The following is a 22,810-nucleotide window of genomic DNA, read 5'->3' on the forward strand; positions in this document are numbered from 1 at the left end:
GGGGGGGGGGACGACACATATTGTGAATGTATTTATCTGGAAGTTGGTGCGGTGGGAGAAGGGATACAGTAAATCACCTGCAACAAACACCATACACACACACACAGCTGGATCCAACCCAGCTCAGATTCAAGCCATCTACATCCAATTAAACCCCAACAAACCACTCCCTCAGCAGGTTTCAGTACAATTAGGAAACAAACATCTAAGTCCTGTTCAAGCCGTTCACCTAATATTAGAAAAAACTCTCAGCAATAGCCCGGCTTCCGCATAACTGGCAGGTTGCATCAACACCTCAATCACTAACGTCAGTGTTAGAAACCTAACACTGCTGGGACGGAATATGCTCAAGACTGTAGAATATTTCCCTAGGTATAGTGGTGAAGCTGTAGAAGTGGTTCGTTCAAGAAAAATAAACCGGGAATGGGGAAGGCAAGTTATTACCTACGCTGTCATTTTTGTCCACAAAGTTCTTGCAACTAATGTTAAGTGTCTACACCACATTCTACAAGTCCACTTAGTTCCCAAGTGCTAATACAACTAAAAAACTAAAGTTAAGTAGCCTTTTCTTATGTGGAGCTCAAAGCATTTCATATATATATGAACCTCAGTGTTCTGGGAAGATGGAAAAGGAGCTTTGTGTCATGCCTATTTAAAAGCCAGTTTGGGACTTCCCTTGTGGCTCAGCTGCTAAAGAATCCGCCTGTAGTGCAGGAGACCTGGGTTCAATCCCTGGGTTGGGAAGATCCCCTGGAGAAGAGAAAGCCTACCCACTGCAGTATTCTGGCCTGGAGAATTCCACGGACTGGGTAGTCCAGGGGTCACAAAGAGTCAGACACGACTGAGCAACTTTCACTCACTCACTCTTGGGACTTCCTTGGTGGTTCAGTGGCTAAGATTCTGCACTTCCAATGCAGGAGGCCCAGGTTCGATCCCTGGTCAGGGAACTAGATTCCACACTTCACAACTAAGAGTTCAGGTGCAGCAACTAAACATCCTGCATGCTGCAACTAAGACCTAGTGCAGCCAAATAAAAAATATTTTAAAAAGGCCAGCCCTTTTTTTCTAACCCAAATTAAAAGACTTGGGCTTAAATAGATTTCTGGAGAAACTTCATTAGTCTCAGAAACTAGGTTCCAGATAAAAAGAACTAAGCGTGAAACATTTTTTATTTTAAATACTGCCCACAAAAGTGTCCCAGATTAGCTAATCAGTCTATTCCCTCCCCATATACACCTGAACTACCAAAAATCCTGAAAAGCACAAAAACAGTTACAACTCTCCATAGTGTTAGTCACTCAGTTGTGTCCAACTCTTTGCAATCAATAGACTGTACCACTGGTCAGAAGAGCCATTAAAAAGTCTACAAATAACAAATGCTGGAGAGGATGTGGAGAAAACGAAATCGTCCTACAGTTGGTAAGAATGTAAATTGCTGAAGCCACTATGGAGGAAAAAAAGAGTATGGCAGTTCCTCAAAAAGCTAAAACTAATAGTTGCCATATGATCCAGTAATTCCACTCTTGGACACACAGCCAGACAAAACTGTAATTTGAAAAGATACATGCACTCCCCTCCATGTTCACAGCAGCACTATTTACAATAGCCAAGACACAGAAGCAGCCCAAATGTCCATTAATAGATAAAGGGATAAAGAAGATGTGGTACATATAAAGAGTGGAATACTACTTGGCCAGAAAAAGAATGAAATAATGCCATTTGCAGCAACACAGATGGACCTAGAGATTCTCATACTAAGTGAAGTAAGTCAGAGACAAATACCACAAGACCTATATATGGGGTCTAAAATAAGCAACACAGGACTGGAAAAGGGCAGTTTTCATTCCAATCCCAAAGAAAGGCAATGCCAAAGAATGCTCAAACTACTGCACAATTGCACTCATCTCACACGCTAGTAAAGTAATGCTCAAAATTCTCCAAGCCAGGCTTCAGCAATATGTGAACCGTGAACTTCCTGATGTTCAAGCTGGTTTTAGAAAAGGCAGAGGAACCAGAGATCAAATTGCCAACATCCGCTGGATCATGGAAAAAGCAAGAGAGTTCCAGAAAAACATCTATTTCTGCTTTATTGACTATGCCAAAGCCTTTGACTGTGTGGATCACAATAAACTATGGAAAATTTTGAAAGAGATGGGGATACCAGACCACCTGATCTGCCTTTTGAGAAATCTATATGCAGGTCAGGAAGCAACAGTTAGAACTGGACATGGAACAACAGACTGGTTCCAAACAGGAAAAGGAGTACGTCAAGGCTGTATATTGTCACCCTGCTTATTTAACTTATATGCGGAGTACATCATGAGAAACGCTGGGCTGGAAGAAGCACAAGCTGGAATCAAGATTGCTGGGAGAAATACCACTAACCTCAGATATGCAGATGACACCACCCTTATGGCAGAAAGTGAAGAGGAACTCAAAAGCCTCTTGATGAAAGTGAAAGAGGAGAGTGAAAAAGTTGGCTTAAAGCTCAACATTCAGAAAACGAAGATCATGGCATCTGGTCCCATCACTTCATGGCAAATAGATGGGGAAACAGTGGAAACAGTGTCAGACTTTATTTTTTTGGGTTCCAAAATCACTGCATATGGTAACTGCAGCCATAAAATTAAAAGACACTTACTCCTTGGAAGGAAAGTTATGACCAACCTAGACAGCATATTCAAAAGCAGAGACATTACTTTGCCAACAAAGGTTTGTCTAGTCAAGGCTATGGTTTTTCCTGTGGTCATGTATGGATGTGAGAGTTGGACTGTGAAGAACGATGAGCGCCGAAGAATTGATGCTTTTGAACTGTGGTGTTGGAGAAGACTCCTGAGAGTCCCTTGGACTGCAAGGAGATCCAAGCAGTCCATTCTGAAGGAGATCAGCCCTGGGATTTCTTTGGAAGGAATGATGTTAAAGCTGAAACTTCAGTACTTTGGCCACCTCATGCGAAGAGTTGACTCATTGGAAAAGACCCTGATGCTGGGAGGGATTGGGGGCAGGAGGAGAAGGGGAAGACAGAGCATGAGATGGCTGGATGGCATCACTGACTCGATGGACGTGAGTCTGGGTGAACTCCGGGAGGTGGTGATGGACAGGGAGGCCTGGCGTGCTGCAATTCATGGGGTCGCAAAGAGTTGGACACGACTGAGCGACTGAACTGAACTGAACTGAAAATAAACAAATGAATTTATTTACAAAACAGAAATAGACTCACCGACATAGACAGCAGACTTGAGGTTGCCGAGGGCGAGGGCAGAGGGGAGGGATGGACTGGAACTGGGGGGTTAGGAGATGCAAACTATCATATGCAGAATGAATACACAGCAAGGTCATACTGGATACAGCACAGGGAACTGTATCCAATATCCTGTAATAACCATAATGGCAAAGGAAAAAAACCTTTGTTCTTAAAAAATAAATAAGCAAATAAAAAGACATTTTTCCCCATAAAGACCTGCCAGTGCCATTTTATAAAATTCAAACACCCAAAAGACAGAACACAGACTTTGGTAAGAAAATTTATTACTTACTAGACTTAAAGAGAACAGATCTGAAAAAACAAGTGTGAGAGCTATCCGGGAGGGGAAAAAAAGACAATGCCTTGACTATTATTTCAATGTAGCAAGGTATTAACATTTTTTTAACTGGCTGCACTTTCTCTTTCAGACACTAGAGGGAAGTATAAACTCCATTCACTGTATTTGGGAATTCAATTTATTCATTTATTCACTCACTCTGGTTTCCCTGGTGGTTCAGACAGTAAAGGATCAGTTTGCGATGCAGGAGACCTGGGCTCGATCCCTAGGTTGGGAAGATCCCCTGGAGGAGGGCATGGCAACTCACTCCAGTATTCTTGCCTGGAGAATCACCACAGAGGAGTCTGGCTGGCTACACTCCATGGGGTCGCAAAGCGTCCGAGGCAACTAAGCACACATTCATTCACTCATTCACCACATATTTACTGCATTCCTTGTTGTTGTTGTTCAGCTGCTAAACTGTGTCCAGCTCTTTGCAACCCCACGGACGGCAGCATGCCAGGCTCCTCTGTCCTCCACTATCTCCTTGAGTTTGCTTAAATTCATGTTGATTGAGTCGGTGACACTACCTAACCACTACTGCATTACTACATACCAGGAACATTATAGACCCCAAAGACAAAAAAACGAATAAGCTACAATCTCTGTCTTCAAGGTGCTTACTCTAGTGAAGGAAGACACCAGTTTAACAACAACCAAAAAAAGGCCACCACGACAAAGAATGCACATGAGAACCAAACCCCAACTTTTGCAAGACTGTGGGTTTGGGAAGGACAGCTTGGCAGAGGGAGGGAAAGAACATGTATCCATATAACCATTCATACTAGACAAACAAGATTACTCCAACTGGCTTATTCTCATATTAACTATATTCCCATCTTAATTTAAATGGAAATACCTACACTTAGAAAGTATCTTTAAACTGTTATCTACAGAAAGTAGGAGAATGAGGCATTAACATGTGTGGAAGATTTGCTAAAATATCTGGTTGGCTAGGTCTCAAAATCAATTGTACCCAGTTTAAAAGCACGAAGGTAACAGATACAGTTGGAGTTAAGATTGCTTACAGGATTATAAAAATTCTTATTTGAAATCAGGGTAAATTACACTACACCCCCTGACAAGAGCATGTCAGTATAAATAAGTCCAAGTTTCCTGAGTGTGTTCTGTCTTCACAAGTTACGTTTCCAAAATTAGGAAACAGAATACTCTGAAAATTAGCTTCCACCAATGCTTGTGGAAAGCCTCTGTAGAAAGACATCTTAGTTGGCAAATCATTTCTCCACCTAAATAATTTAAGCCTACATAGGAAAGACAAAAACTTTAGCTGATAAAGCAGAATTAAAACTCAAAGTCACCAAAAGGGCAATGGAAACTTCCGTGTGGTGTCCTTTTCCCTAATCCTCAAAATGACTGCTGCATCTTTTGCTATGGTTTGGGATGTGTGGATTGTGTGTACTGGGGGTGGAGAGTTGGAGAGAAGGAACAAGTTGTTGATTTCTCATACTGATGGAGCACAGCACATGGTAGAAAAAGTAAAAGCCAACATCCTGAAAAAAGTTTCACACACATACACAAAATGAGACAGCAAACTTGTGAATCAAGCATGATTTGGCATCTTTAAATGCACAGCCAATTCTCCTCCAGTGCCAAAGCCAATGGCTTCTCCTGTAGATAAAATGGCACAGTTCCTGAAAAAGCCCTGGACGCTGTTTCCCCACAATCCTATAATCTGTCAGAAGACAGAAAACAAAAAGAAGGCTCTGCCAGCCAGAAAAAGCAAATTATAACCAACACAGAGCCAACACTTTACTTCAGACAGAAGGAGCTTTTCTATGCGTCTTTGGAAGGAGAGAGACAAAAGAAGCTTACCATTGCTCAAATAACCACGGCAAACATTTCAACCAAATATCATCTGGGATAAGTATTTGATGCAATAGCCTGCTTTCTTACTTCTTATACAGTCTTAAAGAATATCTGCATTTACGATAAAGAATTGGCCACAAAATACAAAGAACTTATACAAGTCAATAAGAAACAGAAACAACCGAAAGGGAAAACTGTGTGAAATACAGAAGCTGTGTGAAATACCTACTCTGGGAAAGAAACAGTTAAGTAGAATGGATACCTGTATGTCAACCACAAATCAAATCTGAAGGAACTAAAATAAGAATTTAAGATGAACCTTTACCTATGAATCTGAAGGCAATCCCTGAGTTTACAATGAGCAAAGCAGATGATGGAAGCAAGTAGCAGAAAGCCTAAATACAACCTCATAAGTAAATCTCCAAGAAAGAAAGCTTACTCACTCAAATGTCTTTGCTGGGGAAGCAGACCATTCAGGGACCCCCTTTCCAAACACCAAATGCAGAAATAGAGCTTATAATGTCTGGGTGTGGCAAAACAAGTACACAAGTACAGGCTTCCCATCAGAGAGGAACAGAAACCTAAACCTTTTACTTGTCCTTGATACAAAGAGGTAATGGATTGTGGAACTGAAATTCAAAAAAAAAAAAAAAAAGATTCAATTCCAACCTACATACCTACATAAAGCTAAGAACTTCACGCCAGTTTGTTTTCAAATTGGCAATACATAGGTCCCCACTGGAAAAAAAAAGGGGAGGGGGGCTTCCCTGGCACTCAGTTGGTGAAGAATCTGCCTGCAATGCAGGAGACCCAGGTTCAGTCTTTGGGTGGGGAAGATTCCCTGGAGAAGGGAATGGCAACCCACTCCAGGATTCTTGCCTGGGAAATACCATGGAAGAGCCTGGTGGGATCACATGGGATCACAAAAAGTCGGACATGACTTAGCAACTAAACTACCACCACTGGAAAAAAACAATACACAAGATCCCAACTGAGCTGTCAGCAGGGTAAAGTTCCAAGGAGACTATTGCTTAACCATTTCCCTTATCATTTTAAACATCAAAAGAACCACATCACAGTTTTTCTCCATTGTTAATGCCACTTTAGAGGCTGAGAAAAATTTAGTTCATCAGATTCAAATTTCAGACATTTCCTCAGTACATTACAGGTAATGATGCCACTGAGTCTATATTTAGACGCAGGTGTGGAACAAGGAGTGCCAGTTTTGCCTGAAATGGCACCATGTCCCTCTTTAAATTCTAACTGCAGCCATCACCTAAGCCTGCATTAAAATGTCTATATGGTGTCGCCTAAAATAAATTAAAATGCTTTTTCAATGCTTTTTTTGAGTGGTTCTATTGATTGACTGTGACATTTTAAACATAGATAATAAATCACTCCCACCAGTCCTTTAAACAGTCAGCATTTTAACTGCTGTAGGGTGGCCCTCACAGCCTCACTTGAATCAAAAAGCCAAGATGGTAAAAACTTTTGTCATATGAATCCTCTAAAATGGTAACAAAATAAACCTTTGGGCAATAATCTCTTTAATAAAAAGTTGTGTCATCATGGTTCCATTATTGCTACATTTCAGAAGTTAGGATAGCAGCCTTTTTCCAAATCCTGAGTTATTTTCTCTGCAAATAGTATTTATAAAAATGTATCACCTTTCTCAAAAAGAACTTAAGGGCTCTAACAGACAGTATGTTGCTAATTTTCACAACATCCCAATAAAGAACTATTATTTAGCATTTATATCACACTTTAACTTGCAAAAGTGTTTTACAATTATTTTCATTAGTAGTCATGCCTCACAACCGCCCACTGAGCTAAACTGGTCCTGTTATCCTCATCTGACAGCTGAGAAAACTGATGTGTCGTAAGGCCAAGGTCAAGTCAGTCTGCTTTTCCAAGACCAGGAACCTGATCCTTAAAGGCAGTCTCATTCATTCAGCAGTGTATGTGTATTGCTTGTAATGCTCATTAAACTCGGCTTTTAGAAAACAGAAATCTACCTAAAATGATGGTAAAAAAAAACACTAAAATTGTAATGCTTTGATGAAAATATATAACCACACTGGAATACAAATAGGTAAGGATTTAGTAATACGGACACAGCAAGTTTTTAGAAATAGCCTCCCAAAACCTCAATGTCATCATACAAAACTGAAATGCTTTTCACCTCATTTGCTCCCTCCAGTCTGTCTCCACCATTCCAATGAGTAATTCTACTCAAGATTACCAATAATCTCTAGGTTGCCAAATCCCCCACAGGTACGCCTCTGCTCTTCTCTGAGACAGCATTCGATATCATAACATGCTCTCCTCCTTTCTTTCCATATTCTTTACTTGGCTTCCATAACATCATTCTTTCAGGTTTTCCTCCTACCTCACTGGCTGGTCCTCTGTCAGACCTCTCTTCTCTAGACACAAACTAAGTGACTGCCTGATTGAATTCCACGACTTCAAATTCTATCTACGGGTTGATGATCTCCGACTCTATAATTCCAGCCCAGACTTCTCCCTGGAACGCCAGGCTTTTCTACCCAACTATACTATAGCTCCAGGTGGCTGTCTAACAAACAGCTCAAACTTGACATGACCAAAACAGAATTCCTGACAAATATATTTTGCCACAGTCCTACCCATCTCAATAATCACCATTTACCTATCTAGTTCTCAAGCCAATAAATGCAGAACCTATGCATGATTTCTCACTCTGCCTCACTCCCTCTGGCTACTGACAATCCCTGAGCAAGCCCTGTCAACTTCACTTCCAAAAGATATCCCAAATCCTTCTACCTTTCTACAGTTCTTCAGCCATCTCCCCAGTCCTAGTCACCATCAACTCGTCTGATTTAGTACAACAGCCTCGTAAACTAGTCCCCTTGCCTCCACTCTTGACCCCTCTACAATCCAGTTTCACACAGTAACCAGAGTAATAACTTTTTAAAATTACTAATCAACTCACATCATATCCCTACTTAAAACTGTCCAAAGGAAGCAGACCATTCGAGCTGTCAATGTCATCTGCCTTCTGGCCTCTTGCACCATCTCCCTCTCACTCACCAAATTCAAAGCCACATTGGCCTTATTTCTGCTCCTCTAACATATGAAACACTACCGTGGGCAAGAATCCCTCAGAAGAAATGGAGCAGCCATCAGAGTCAACAAAAGAATCTGAAATGCAGTACTTGGATGCAATCTCAAAAACAACAGAATGATCTCTGTTGTTTCCAAGGCAAACCATTCAATATCACAGTAATCCAAGTCTATGCCCTGACCAATAATGCTGAAGAAGCTGAAGTTGAACGGTTCTATGACGACCTACAAGACCTTCTAGAACTAAAACCCAAAAAAGATGTCCTTTTCTCCTTTGCCTTTCGCTTCTCTACCTTTCATAGCTTCTCTACTTTTCATACTGTTTGTAAGACCTCCTCAGATAACCATTTTGCCTTTTTGCATTTCTTTTTCTTGGGGATGGTCTTGATCACTGCCTCCTGTACAATGTCAGAACCTGGCATCTGGTCCCATCACTTCATGGGAAATAGATGGGAAACAATTGAAACAGTGACAGAATTTATTTTGGGGGCTCCCAAATCACTGCAGATGGTGATTGCAGCCATGAAATTAAAAAACACTTGCTCCTTGGAAGAAAAGTTATTACCAACCTAGACAGCATATTAAAAAGCAGAGACATTACTTTGCCAACAAAGGTCCTTCTAGTCAAGGCTATGGTTTTTCCAGCAGTCATGTACGGATGTGAGAGTTGGACCATAAAGAAAGCTGAACACAGAAGAATTGATGCTTCTGAATTGTGGTGTTGGAGAAGACTCTTGAGAGTCCCTTGGACTGCAAGGAGATCCAACCAGTCCATCCTAAAGGAAATCAGTCCTGAATATTCATTGGAAGGACTAATGCTGAAGCTGAAACTCCAATACTCTGGCCACCTGATTCGAAGAACTGACTCACTTAAAAAGACCCTGAGGCTGGGAAAGATTGAAGGCGGGAGAAGGGGATGACAGAGGATGAGATGGTTGGATGGCATCACCGACTCAATGGACATGAGTTTGAGTAAACTCCGGAAGATGGTGATGGACAGGGAGGCCTGGCGTGCTGCAGTCCATGGGGTTGAAAAGAGTCAGACACGACTGAGCGACTGAACTGAACTGAATATATAGAATTAATTCCTCTTTAGCTTTGCACTGGAATGTTTGATCTGCTAATCTTGGTATATATCCTCCTGGGTTTTAAATGCCATACCTTCAGAGAGGCATTCCATATTCCCTATTCTCCCCATCTTAAGTAGCTATCCATTCATCCTCTAATATATCACTCTATTTTAATGCTCTGCAACTGATTTTTTTTGGGCTGTTGGTTGTCTGTTTACCCTCCTAGAATGTCAGCTCCATAAGAGCAGTGTATGCCTTTGTTCACCAGTGTATGGTTAGTGCCCAACACATTCTATCAACTCAATAAATATGACAAGCTTACTTGTTAGGAGAGGGTAAAAAAGACATAACCTGGGACCTTCCCTGGACCTAACCTGGGTCCAGTAGCTTAACACTCGTGCTCCTAATAGAGGGGGCCTGGGTTCAATCTCTGGTTAGGGACCTAGATCCCACGTGCTGCAACTAAAGATTTTGCATGCCACAATGAAGAGCAAAGATCCTGCTGCCATAACCAAGAATAGGTGCAGCCAAATACATTAAATACTTTTTTAAAAAAGACATAACCCGTATCCACAAAGAGCTCACAATCCAACTGAGGAAACAAAACATTTAAATAGTAAGTGTAATGATAACAGGATACTAAAATATCACAGCAGCCTAGAAGCAGGAATGATTAATTCTGCTTTGAAAACTAGGAAGACGTCACAGAAGAAATGAACTATGAGCTAAATCCTAAAGATTAATTAGGAGATTCACTAGATTATTGGTTATGTTTGTCTGCTTGTTTTAGAAGTGTCCTTTGAGCAAAAATAGGATGAAGAAAGGAGGAAGGAAAATGAAATCAAGCATCTGCTGTGTATGAGGCACTGTGGGTAATGAAGGGTCTTAAAGGGAAAGGGAATAAGTAGTCTCTTGTGACTGGGTGGTGGACTGACAGAAGGGTGATAAGACCTGAGACATACAGACCAGTTAAGAGGTTATTGCAAGTGTCCAAGTGAGAAATGAAAATGGTCTAATCCAAGACTTTGGCAACAGGTGTGGGAACAAAAAGGTAGATTTAGGAGACCTCAAAGGTTAAAATCAGACTTGTATCAACCAGATACGAGTGATGAAGGAAAAGAACTAAGGTCAAGTCCAGAGTTTTTTATTTAGGCAACTGTGTGGCTATTCAAGTTCAGTTCAGTCGCTCAGTCGTGTCCAACTCTTTGCAACCCCATGAATCGCAGCACGCCAGGCCTCCCTGTCCATTTTTAAATAGGAAAGATCTCAATGAATACATGAAGAGATGGAGAGCAAAGCTATAAATTAAACGGTAAGTAGTAGATATATGAAAATCATTCTGTACGAACCTATTTGGATACTGTTCCAAACAGTTGAAAAATTACTGAGGTAACTGGGGAAATGTGAAAACTAACTGGATAACTGATGCTACTAAGAAATGCTTGCCAAAAAAAAAGAAATGCTTGCTAATTTTTGGTGGAATTTCTTTTTAGTCCTTATCTTTTAAAGCTACATACTGAAATATTTATTCATGAGATTATGATATTCTGGATTTTAAAAAAATAATGTAGGTGGGTTAGTGGGTACAGGCTATACAGATGGAACAAGCTGGGCATGAGCTGACACTTACTGTAGCTGTAGCAGGGTGATAGGGGTTTCTTATGATGTTCTGTCTACTCTTGCACTTATTTAAATTTTTCCATAATAAAGAGGCAAAAAAGAAAAAATGCTACCATTTTTTTCCACTAAGATGAGAGGTTTTGTGTTTTGTTCTTTGCAACCTAAAAGCTGGTAATTTAAGCCAATTGTATAACGCGTTAAAAAACGTAAAGATAAGTATGAACTACTATTGAGAAAGTACCGAGTGCCACATTCTCATTTAGCCAATCTCTCCAGACAATGTGAATCATCAACACATTAAGCAACTGGACCTTAGACTCAGGGTCATTACACTGGCTTTAACTGTTACTTACACCCTAAATGATTTCTAGGTCTGCATCTCCATTCTACAGAGATTCTAACGCTTTCTACTGAACTCAAGATCCAAATATCCAAAACCCTGTTAGACATTTGCTCCTGGATTTCCCAGACACCTCAAATCTGACATACCAAAATCGAACTCATTTTCCCTCAAATGGGAACACCCTCTTACTCCTCTCTTCCCTATCTCCGTTAATGACATGACCATCCACTTAGTTGCCCAAGCAAGTAATTTTAAATCCATCTTGGACAACTTCTCCCTGACACCTTCCTCAACAGAAAGTCAGTAAGATCCTTCTAGTCAGACTCCTAAAAAGCTGTTTAATCTGTCTACAATTCCAGTACCTGAGGTCTTCAATATCTTTCAAACGACCATCACACCAGTCTCATAACCGTCTCCCTGCAGCCAATTTCTCCTTTTAAAAATCTAACTTCCATACTTTTCATTTTACTGAAGTATAGTTGATTTACAATGTTGTGTTAATTTCTGCTATACAGCAAAGTGATTCAGTTACCTATATATAGAGAGAAATATAGAGATATCCGTTTTCATATTCTTTACCATTCTGGTTTATTACAGGATACTGAATATAGTTTCCTGTGCTATACAGTAGGAACCAGTTGTTTATCCATCAGTGTTACTTTTCCTAAATAGTGATCTAAACTCTCCCATGACTGCCTAGCACCTACAAAAGAAAATTCAGACCCCTCAATAAGACCATCCATAATCGGGCTGCAACCCATCTTTTACCTCACTTCCTTCCACTCCTACCTCGTACCCCTTGACCTACGCACATTAAACCACTGGCCTTCCCAGTATAGACTCGTAGCTTTGTGCAAGTTGCTCTCCGCGCTTGAAGTACTATCTTCTCCAATCCTTTTCTGTTGAAGCAGCCAAATAGCATTCATTCCTCAAGACCTGATCGATTCTTCCTCCAGGAAGCCTTCTCCAACCTTCCTTTCCTACCACCAGGCAGAACCAGGGCTCCTATTACTCTTAGTAGAGATCTCTATGACAGCACTTTACTATACTGGTACGTTTCATAACTATGTATTTGTCAGTCTCCAATTAAAATGTGAGCATCTTAAAAACACAGATCACGTCATTCACATTTTAATTCCCAATATCTACCACAATGCCTAACACAAAGTAAGCACTTCAATGTTTGCTGAATCTGATTGCTGAGGATTATCACCAACATTTTTCAATGAGACTAGAGTCTAAAAATTTAAAGAGTTGTTTTGGCTTACTGGTGGAAAAAAAAAAAAAAAAGACACTACAGAAATTCGTACTTTATGGTATTTTTGGTTTTATATATTTTTCCCAAATTGTTTCAGGGTTAGTCACTAGAAAATTAGTACCAAAGTCTTTTCTCCTGGGTGAGTCTTTTACTATTATTATTTTGGCTATGCTGCACAGCATGTGGGATTTTAGTTCCCTGACCAGGGATCAAACCTGTGTCCCCTGCAATCCTGCAGTGGATGTGCAGAGTCCTAACCACTGGACCACCTGGGAATTCCCTTAAGTCTTTTTTTTTTTTTTTTTTAATCACCAACCCTTGAGTAAATATTATCTCACTCCTTAAATGACCTATGTTTTCCCATGAAACAGTCACTCCAGTGCTGAATCAAATCATCATTTTGTAACTGAGCTATCAAATCGAGTAATTTATTATTCTCCTTGTATTAAATCTATCTTTAATAAAATCTAGCATTTTTCCTCTCAAGTTGTATTCACTCTTTTCACTCCTGAGTTGTAAAGCTCTAAAAGGGACACAATCAAGACCTTGACAGGCAGTGAAAAGACAGGAATAGGTATTAAAAACACTTCTCTGCCAAGAAAGCACTCACCTCACACCAAGAGTACAGCGACTTCACACTTATCCCCTCTCTGGTCAGCTGTAAGGCTTCAGCCCTTCCCCTGCCATTTCACTTCTCACACATACTCTCACTTCTCAGTTTACTGTATCAGAACCATCTATTTAGAGTTGTGGTAATATTTTAGGAGTTTAAATCCAAGAATTAGGCTCATGACGCTTCTGAAAATGTTCCAAGCTTCCTGTCCTGCTCTGCTGCATTAGACAATGTTGCTCTGCCAAAGTCTTAGCTCATTTCCTCCTGCTGGTTGCCCTGATATGGTGGTACACATCAATAATGCCCTCCCCTTTCCCATTTGCAGACCTCACTGTCCGATTGGAATGTCCTGTCGTCCATGTCCATCTGTGAGGGCCTATCAAACAGGTTCGATGCAGTAGAGGCCTTTACTGACAATACCTGAATCCAGCCCTTCCATCAACTCTTACTCCATCATTTTTTTGGGGGGCCATGAGCATTCAAGATCTTAGTTCCCTGATCAGGAATCATACCAGCAGCCCATGCAGTGGAAGTTCTCAGTCTTAACTACTGGACCACCGGGGAAGTCCTTCCATCAATTCTAAGACAGGCTTTTTTCCACCACATTTCTCCAAAAAACATGATGCAACTGACGGCATGCCAGTCTCATTAGTAGCATTTCTTCTTCCTTAGTGGTATGCAAAATAACTGTGAGACTTACAATCACTGGCACCGTGGATTTGATGAAATAAGGTATTGAATTCCATTATAATTACTTTGTATAGTTCTGTTTCCTTCACTAGACTGTGAACTAGCAGAGGGCAGGGGCTAGGTCATCATCAACTCTGACCTGTGATTTGGGCACAAAGAGTGAGTATATCCAACGAACACTAGTAATAATTAACATTCATTTAGCATTTACTAAGTGTCAGGTACCATTCTAAACACTTTGTATGTATTAACACATTTAACCTTCACAACAACCTCATGAAGTAAGTACAATTATCTTTGGTTTATAGATGAGGAAACAGGCAAAGATACGTGAGTAAGCTTATTCAAAGATACACAAAGTTGCACAAGATTTGAACCCAAGTTTGCTGATTACATACTGTTATTATTTTCCCTTCGGCAAATATTAACAAGCAGGTACTCTAAGCCAACAGCCGTGCTAAATAAATAAACACTGGTAAGCAAACCCTGTTCTTCAAAAGGGTCCTCTGAACCACAGGTCCATTCTTGAATCCTTTACCCTCCAAACATCACAATCAACTTACAGATTCACTAAGTTAAACCCACTTTTCTCACAACATTGTAAATCAACTCTACTTCAATTTAAAAACTGAGTAAATAAAAAATAAACAAATCCACTATCCTCTTTACTTTCCCTTTTAAACATTTTCTCATACAGTATTCCTTTAAAGTTGTTAGCACTCTATCAAGAACCAAAACAAATGACAAAAAAAAATCCTTCTGCTCTTATTATTAATTAGTGGTTATAAAAATATCACAAAAGAGACTTCAGCTAAGGAATGGGCGGCAAGATCAGAAAGGATCTGAAGAAACAAAGGTTCTGTTTGCAAGCAAATATTCTCAGTAAAAGAAAAAGAGAGGGAGGTAAAAACACCATAATTTTGTTTTTAAATAGACTGCTTTAAAAAGGGTTCCCCCGAGGCATGAAATGTTTGCTTTTTTTTAAGAAAAATGATTCATTTTATCAGAATGAACACGAGCTGGTAAACCTTATTCCTTTTATTTTAGCTCTTGTAACAGGCAATCAAGGCACTGACCATCCCCTTTCTCTCCCTCAGGGGAAGACTCCCTGTTCCGTAACAGTAATCTACTACATAAAAGGAACCACAAACAGGAAAGAGAATAGAAGGAGAGGACAGGAAATTCTCATCACAGCTGAACAAACCTCTATCATTTTAACGTAATAGGGATGGCATTTATGGACTTGTCTGAACTGATGGAAATTTCCAATAGAGGGGAAAATGCATCATCAAAATTAAAAACAAACGTCCAACTATTAGAAATAAGATGGTTAGTTCTAACATTTTTACACCTCTACTTCATCTTCCATGTGATAGACAAAGAATGAATTTGAATCCTGTAAATGACCTATGACAACAGTAACACTTTCTTTTTAAACTATCCTCTAAATAAGAAAAAGAAACTATCCTCTATTATGGACAGAGAATTTATTGGAAAAGCCAAGCAACTAGAGCAAAAAGTTTAAAATGATCTATTACTGTGTATTTCCAAGAAAGAGAAGTAAAACACATTTGACCAGACTGAGAAGTTAAAGGCAATGAGGGTTCATTTCCCCCTTCCTATAAAATAATTCATTCTCCTTATCTGTGAACCTTCAAGGATCTAATACAGCTACTCCTTACCTTTGGTCAGATGAAAGATAAATCACTCACTAATTTCCAAAAGACCTTGCCATTTCAAGCTCTCCATCCTCAGAGCTGGCAGAGCTGAAGCATCATCTCTTTCCGTCCTTTTGAAAGGAGTTTCACCTCTTTTTCAAAAGCTGTGACTAGAAAGCCATTTTCTCTCTCTCCAAGTACAGTTTAACTCTGTCCTCTGCTTTGTCTACCCTAAACAACGAGAACGACGACAAAGCCTCAGGAGTGCTCCTTCGGCCCCTTAGAAACAAACCAGCCACCTCTCAGGCTTTTGCACAGCTGCTTCTGTCTTTCTCTGAGAGTCATTCCACCCTGGAGGTTTCCACAAGCAGGGTAACAAAAAGTGGAGCCTAAAAGCGGCTATATGCTATCTGACCTCCAAAACAGACACAGCGCCTTGGGGAAACCAGAGACTCTTGCAAAGAAAAACTTTTTTACAATTAAAAAAATAACAAACTGGGAAAACAAAACAAAATGTATTTCCACATCCCTCACCGTGCACCCCTCCCAGTTTGTCTCAAACTTTTTTTTTTTTTTTTTCAACTCATAATAAAGCAGGTTAGTACCAACTATGCTACAAGGGAACCGAATAGGCTGTGTTCATAAAGCATTTAACAGACTGGCCTTCCATTCTCTATTGCCTCCCTCTTGGGTGAGGAGCTACATACCATTTGTTAAAAAAAAAAAAAAATGCCTGAAAGTATGGCATTTTTCCTACACAAGTCTGTCTGATGGCTAATGTGTCACATCACAGAACAAACTGGTATTTCTGCACAGGATCTGCTGAGCCGATAAAGAAAACACGTCTGTGCCGATTGCTTTTACAAACAACATGCTTCGCCTTGACAAAGAAATCAGTCATTCCATTAATAACGGTAAAATCTAAAATCCAGTGATACTGCTGGTGATACAGCAACCTCGACACAGTACTCACAATTTACAGTTTTTATAAACGAACTCAATCATATACGTGATGCTTACAAGATGAAACACATTACATCTTCCGAAGGTTCAGAAAGGTTAAGTGGGACCTGCCCAAGGTTATCTATCAGCTTTATCCAGCGATGGACGTGGATTCGAACCAGTCGGACGCTAAGCTCCTAGCTCTTTTCCCTAGACCCCTCCCAGCTTTAAAAGACCCCCATCCTCTACCCAGAGTAGCCTATTACTCCGGACGACCGGCTCTTCCCCGCCTGGACCAGAGTTGTCTTCTTCAGCTCCAGCAGGGCTTTCATCCTCCACTACCCTTCCCCCCCGCCCCCCCCCCCCCCCCCCGAGATCATTCTCTGAAAGAAGCGGAAAGGGAGAGGCGACCGAAAGCTTCTGGGGGAAGGGACGATGACACACGGGGGAGCGCGGGACACTGCCCCTGCGGTGGGCTCCTTCAGTCTGCAGCGCGCACCTCCCGACCTCCCCGAAGCCGTCCAGCCCTGGCGCTGGCGAGCTGACCACAGTGCCCCGAATCCTCCCATCATCACCTCAAACTGTCCCTCCCCCACGCCCCTTCGCCTCCGACAGGCAGAGCCCACCCCCACCCCCCAAGTCGAAGTATCCCTCCACCAGGAGTACCCCTCCACCTCTCCCTCCTGTCTCCCACCCTGCTCCCACCACCACTCACTGTCGGTGACTGGGCCCGGCCCTCATGGCTGCTCCGTTGCCGCCCGCCGCCGCCACCGCTGCTACACGCCCCGGCCCCTCAGTCACCGCCGCCGCCGTCGGGACTTGCCGGGAGCCGCTCCTGCGCCTGCGCAACCTGGAGCGCCGGGGCCCTCTCGGGCCGTCCGCGCCTGCGCAACCCACACCGGGGGCGTCTGCCTCAGTGCCTGATGCCCTGGACCCCTGGGTCTCAGGTGGACATGGCCGCTGGCTTCGAGGACTTAGCTTAGAGGCTCTGGTGGCTGCCCCAGGGTCTCAGGCTTCTGGAAGGTAGCGTGGGTTACTAAACGCGGTGCCCATAGGGGCCGTAGACTTAATCGTACTTCCAGGATTCTGGATCCCGCTTACACTTAAAGGATTGAATGCTCTGAGATGACCGCTGATAATAAGTTTAGGTTTCTTTCAAGAATACGATCACATCTAAAATGCATTGAGGGGTAACTGTGTAAGAGGTAACTTTGACATTCCTGAATACTCAAGTGCTCAGAAGCCCTGGGGATTTTGTCAGGGAGATGACTACACCTCTAATGCACAGGGACAGGGCTAAATTCAGTCTGTTTATCAAGCACATACAGTTTATGGGATGAAAACGCTCCGGGCATCTCATATGTGCCATCAAGGGGCTTATCAGGTTAATAGTTCCCTACTTTCCAACTCTTATTGTGGAGTCTGACTCTTGCAAATTGGTAAAAACTAGGACTTTAGCCCAAGGAAAACCAGCTATCAGCCCCTAGACCACCACCTAGACCCTTGCCTTAGCATAACCCAACAAGAGACTAGGCTCAATTCAGTCCCAGGAATTCAACAATGCAAACTTTTTTTTGGGGGGGGTGGGGCATATCTCATGGCTTGTGGGATCTTACTTCCCCAACCAGGGATGGCACCAGGATCCTGGGCAGTGAAAGTGGGGAGTCCTAACCACTGGGAATCCAGGGAATTCCCCTCAACAATACAAACTTGAAAGCTGCAGCCAATGCACTGCAGTCAGAGGGAAGAGGAGATACAGGACTAAACTCTTCTTATCACCATGACTCTTCCTTCCTCCTCTAGCCCTGTCTCCTCTCTACAATTCAGAGTCTGGAGGGATAGAGACCAAGAGTTATTACTTGCAAAAGTATTATCCTTTGGAATGAGAGCACATTTGGCACCAGAGGGGAATTGCAGAGTCAGAAAGGAAGAAGAATCAATATCGACACTATGTCCTGATGAATGGATGACTAAAAAGAAAGCCATAGCTTACCCTGAAACTTCTGGGAACTGTGCCTTAACTCCCCCACCACATGCAGTCCCAGGGAAGGCCTGCTGCAATCTGTATGGAGATGACATATCTTCTTATATTTGAACTGTAAGGATCTCTGGAACCATTTCCCTATTTAAATTTCTTACCCAGGGCAGAATTGTGATTTGTTTTTTGTCTGCCAAGCATTCACTCACTATATCTCATGATAATCATTCAAAGAATCACCCCTACTCCATTTTCAGACCATGTGGATGAGCACATAAGCTCAATCCCAAGTCATTCAGCTCATAACATTCCTTAAGTTTGAATGGTTGTTTCATGGATGGGCATGTAACCCAGTCAGAGTCAAAAATGCACAGAGTTCCTTCTGGGAAAGTCTGTTTCCCTTTCCCACTAACACTGGATATAAGAAGATGTATAATAATATCTGATACTGTTCCAACTGTGTTGACACCAGCAAGGGAGCACCAATCCAAAGAAAGATATAATTTATTCACTCACTGAACAATGTGCCAGACACTGTTCTAGGTGCAGGAGACACAGTAGTGACATATATATATATATATATATATATATATACACACACACATACACACACACAAATTATACATATTCTTTGTCCTCATAGAACTTATAGTCTAGTAGAGGACATATAATAGGAGCAGGCACACAGCATTTACAATGTGCCTAGCACTGTTCTGAGTAAACACTTTACACATAAGTGTGTGTGTGAAAGTTGCTCAGTTGTGTCTGACTCTTTGCAACCCCGTGTACTGTATAGCCCGTCAGGCTCCTCTGTCCATGGAATTCTTCAGGCAAGAATATTGGAGTGGGTAGCCATTCCCTCCTCCAGGAGATCTTCCTGACCTAGGGATCAAACTCTGGTGGTTTGCATTGCAGACAGGCAGATTCTTTACCATCTGAGGCACCAGAAAAGCCCACTTTACACATATAAGTACTCTTAATTGTAACAACCCTCTTTTATAACATAACAGTAATCATTATGTCTGTTTTATAGATGAAGAAACTGCAGTAAAGAGAAGTTACTTGCCCTGGGCCACACAGTGAATAATGGGGCTGAGAACCACAGCCAAGCTGTCTGGCTCAGTTATCTGTGTGCTCAATCAGTGTATTGTTAACTGCTTTGTCATAGGAGGATAAAGGATCCTATAAGAAAATGTAACCTATCATGGAAGGAACAGCCTATGGAAAGACCTGGAAGCGAGAGAGAATATCATGCAATTGGGGGACTAAAAAAAATTCAGTCGAACTCAAAAAGAAGAGTAAAAGAGATGAGACTGGAAAAGTAAGCTGGAGCCACATTAACTGGTTTATACTTTTTCATGAAGGCACTGAAGCAAGGAAGTTACTTGGTTAGATTGGGGCCATCAGGAGATAGGTAAGACCCTGAAGAGCCCTGAGCAGTCTCATAGCATTCCAGACACTGCATCAGAATCATTGCAGGAGTGGTAAATGCTGTGAAGAAAAGCCTGTCTGAGAAAGTGACATTTTAGCTGAAACCTGAATGGGAAGCAGAAGCCAAATCTAAAACATAGGAGGCAGGAACAGCAGGTATAAAGGCCCTGAGGCAGAAATGAGCTTGGTATAATCAAGAGATGGAAAGAAAGCTAGTTTGCCTGATGCCTTGGGAGTAGAAGTAAGCAGAGCTAGATGCATGCAAGGATTCGGATTTATCTAGCTGTAATTGGAGTCCCTTAGAAGGTTTAAAGCTCCATCTCCTTCAAATTCTATCTCCTTAGATCTCTGGAATCCATCTGCTTCTCTCCACCATCTTCACTGCACTATTTTAGTGAGAAGGATAAAATGACACCTATTAGAAAACGACTTGATGGGTCAGGGAAGGTGGTTGTTTGTTTTTTTTTAACTCATTTCCCCTAATTTTTTATGTTATTCCTGAGATTCTTCCCGTGTTATCTGTTGCCATCACTGTGACACTTAGTATGTGTTCCTTGGGTGATTTTACATTTACGTAGCTAAGTTCTTCAACTACTGTTTAACCTGAAATTCCCCTTCATTTTAATTGCAGTTGAAATGGTATTTCATACCATTTCATGAAACACTATTTCTATTTTTCTGATTGTTGGCTGTCTCGTATTTAGTAGCATCTTGTTTTTTGGACACCCATATGCCCAAAGAACATCCGGAATATCATGTTCCAAAAAGTCCATTTCTTCTACAAACAGAGAAGGCAACCTGAAAGCTGGAGCCTGACACCATTTGCAAATCATCAGTGCATTTGGCTGCCCAAGGCTCTGTCATTCTGTGTCACTTAGAGCTTATCGAACACTCAGCCTTCATTCCCACAACAGCAGTCTGGCCAGTTGGTTCTTACCATCCTCCAACAATTCTCCCATCTCTGTCCTATATCATCAATTTCTTCCTCTTTACTAGGTCGCTACCATAAGCAAACAAAAACCTCCCATCTTTAAAAAAAAAAAGTAAATCCTCTCTTAACTCCACCCCTCTTTCCCTCTCTTCTATTACCACTCTCTCTTGCTCTGCTCCTCTGGGAAGTTTCCCCTGTGGTAAATCCCTTCAGTTGTGTCTGACTCTGCGACCCCATGGACTGTAGCCTGCCAGGCTCCTCTGTTCATGGGATTCTCCAGGCAAGAATACTGGGGTAAGTTACCATGTCCTCTGCCTGGGGATCTTCCTGACCCAGGGATTGAACCCAAATCTCCTATTTCTTCTGCATTGGCAGGCAAGTTCTTTACTACTAGCACCATCTGGGAAGGTCCTGCTGCTGCTGCTGCTAAGTCGCTGTCCGGCTACCCTCAATTCCTCTCCCCTCACTCTCTCTTGGAGAAGGCAATGGCACCCCACTCCAGTACTCTTGCCTGGAAAATCCCATGGAGGGAGGAGCCTGGCGGGCTGTAGTCCATGGGGTCGCTAAGAGTCGGACACGACTGAGCTACTTCACTTTCACTTTCGTGCATTGGAGAAGGAAATGGCAACCCACTCCAGTATTCTTGCCTGGAGAATCCCAGGGAAGGGAGAGCCTGGTGGGCTGCCGTCTATGGGGTCGCGCAGAGTCGGACACGACTGAAGCGACTTAGCAGGAGCAGCAGCATTCTCTCTCTTAAATCCACTCGGTTTAGGCTTTCACGCAAACCATCCCACTGAAACCGACCCTGTCAGGTCACAGGTCGGGTATCTCTCTATCTCTCTTTCTCCCTTTCTCTCTCTCTCTCTCATACACACACACACTCACACACGAAGCTCCCTGGATACAAGTCCCGTGCTGGAGATTTTTGTCCGTTTTGTTCTTTGTTGTATCCTCAACACCTCCAATCCTCGCGACATTTCTCTCTCAATTCCAAAAGTCTGACTGAGGCGTCAAAGGATGAAGAGAGGGCTTAGGGCCACAAATCAGCCAAGGTGTATCAGGATCCTAGGCAGCTAAAATAATCCCGGAGATCATAGGTGACTAAGCAGCTTCTTCTCCTTTTCCAGACCCTCTGGTTTTTCTCCAAAAAGGATGGCCTCAGAGAGGAGGTAGTAGCCGAAGTTTATAGGAGGGAAATCCGGGTTTGCTGCTTATCGGGACCACAGACCCACAGACCACTCCTTACAGGAGGCTCCCGTACAGCTAAGGCACAGATTGCCAGAGGCCGCTGCGGACGCTAGGCCAAACCAGAGGGCCACTGGGTGGGGGTCATGCAAGCCTCAGGCTGGAGAGGACTAAAAAGAACCTCAGCGGGAGCGGTACAAGGTCCCACGCCTCCGGATCATTACTTCTACGCTGCGCGAGTTTCTCCTGCTTACAGAAGTCGGAAGCTAAGAGAAAGATTTTGCCGCTCGGCCTCGTGGGAGATGTAGTCTTTCATGAGGAAGGGCTAGACAGGCCTTTTACAAAACTTTGGCAGGAGAAGAATAAAACACGATGCGTATCGGAGTCCAAAACGATTGTGATGCTCACACCAACTCTGAATACACTTTTCCCCCTTTTCTTAGCCTCGGGCCGTCTCCAGAGAGGATCCAACCCCAGCCCACCTCCAACGTCCCATGCTCCTCCGCTCTGTTTGGGCCGATCTAGCTCTCTCCCGCTCGCTCGCTTCTCCGCCGCGCTGTCCAATCGTAGGTGCGTTCCCA

General features: G+C 42.4%; 1 protein-coding gene and 1 non-coding gene across 3 annotated transcripts in view; one reads left to right on the forward strand and one right to left on the reverse strand.

The window, feature by feature from the left end:
- Window positions 1–17,556, reverse strand: part of FAM222B (family with sequence similarity 222 member B) — a 54,968-nt gene extending 37,412 nt beyond the window's left edge. The window contains exon 1 of one of the 2 annotated variants that reach the window (XM_019981912.2): window positions 17,420–17,556. The gene's annotated coding sequence lies outside the window, so the exon portion shown is untranslated. The remainder of the gene's footprint in view (window positions 1–17,419) is intronic. The other variant, XM_070772760.1, reaches the window with a different exon arrangement.
- TRNAG-UCC (transfer RNA glycine (anticodon UCC)) lies at window positions 875–947 on the forward strand. Its single transcript has one exon. It is a non-coding gene; the product is annotated as a tRNA-Gly (tRNA).
- Window positions 17,557–22,810: the final 5,254 nt, after the last annotated feature.

The sequence above is a fragment of the Bos indicus genome, chromosome 19 (genome assembly GCF_029378745.1).
Source record: "Bos indicus isolate NIAB-ARS_2022 breed Sahiwal x Tharparkar chromosome 19, NIAB-ARS_B.indTharparkar_mat_pri_1.0, whole genome shotgun sequence".
Lineage (NCBI taxonomy): Eukaryota > Metazoa > Chordata > Mammalia > Artiodactyla > Bovidae > Bos > Bos indicus.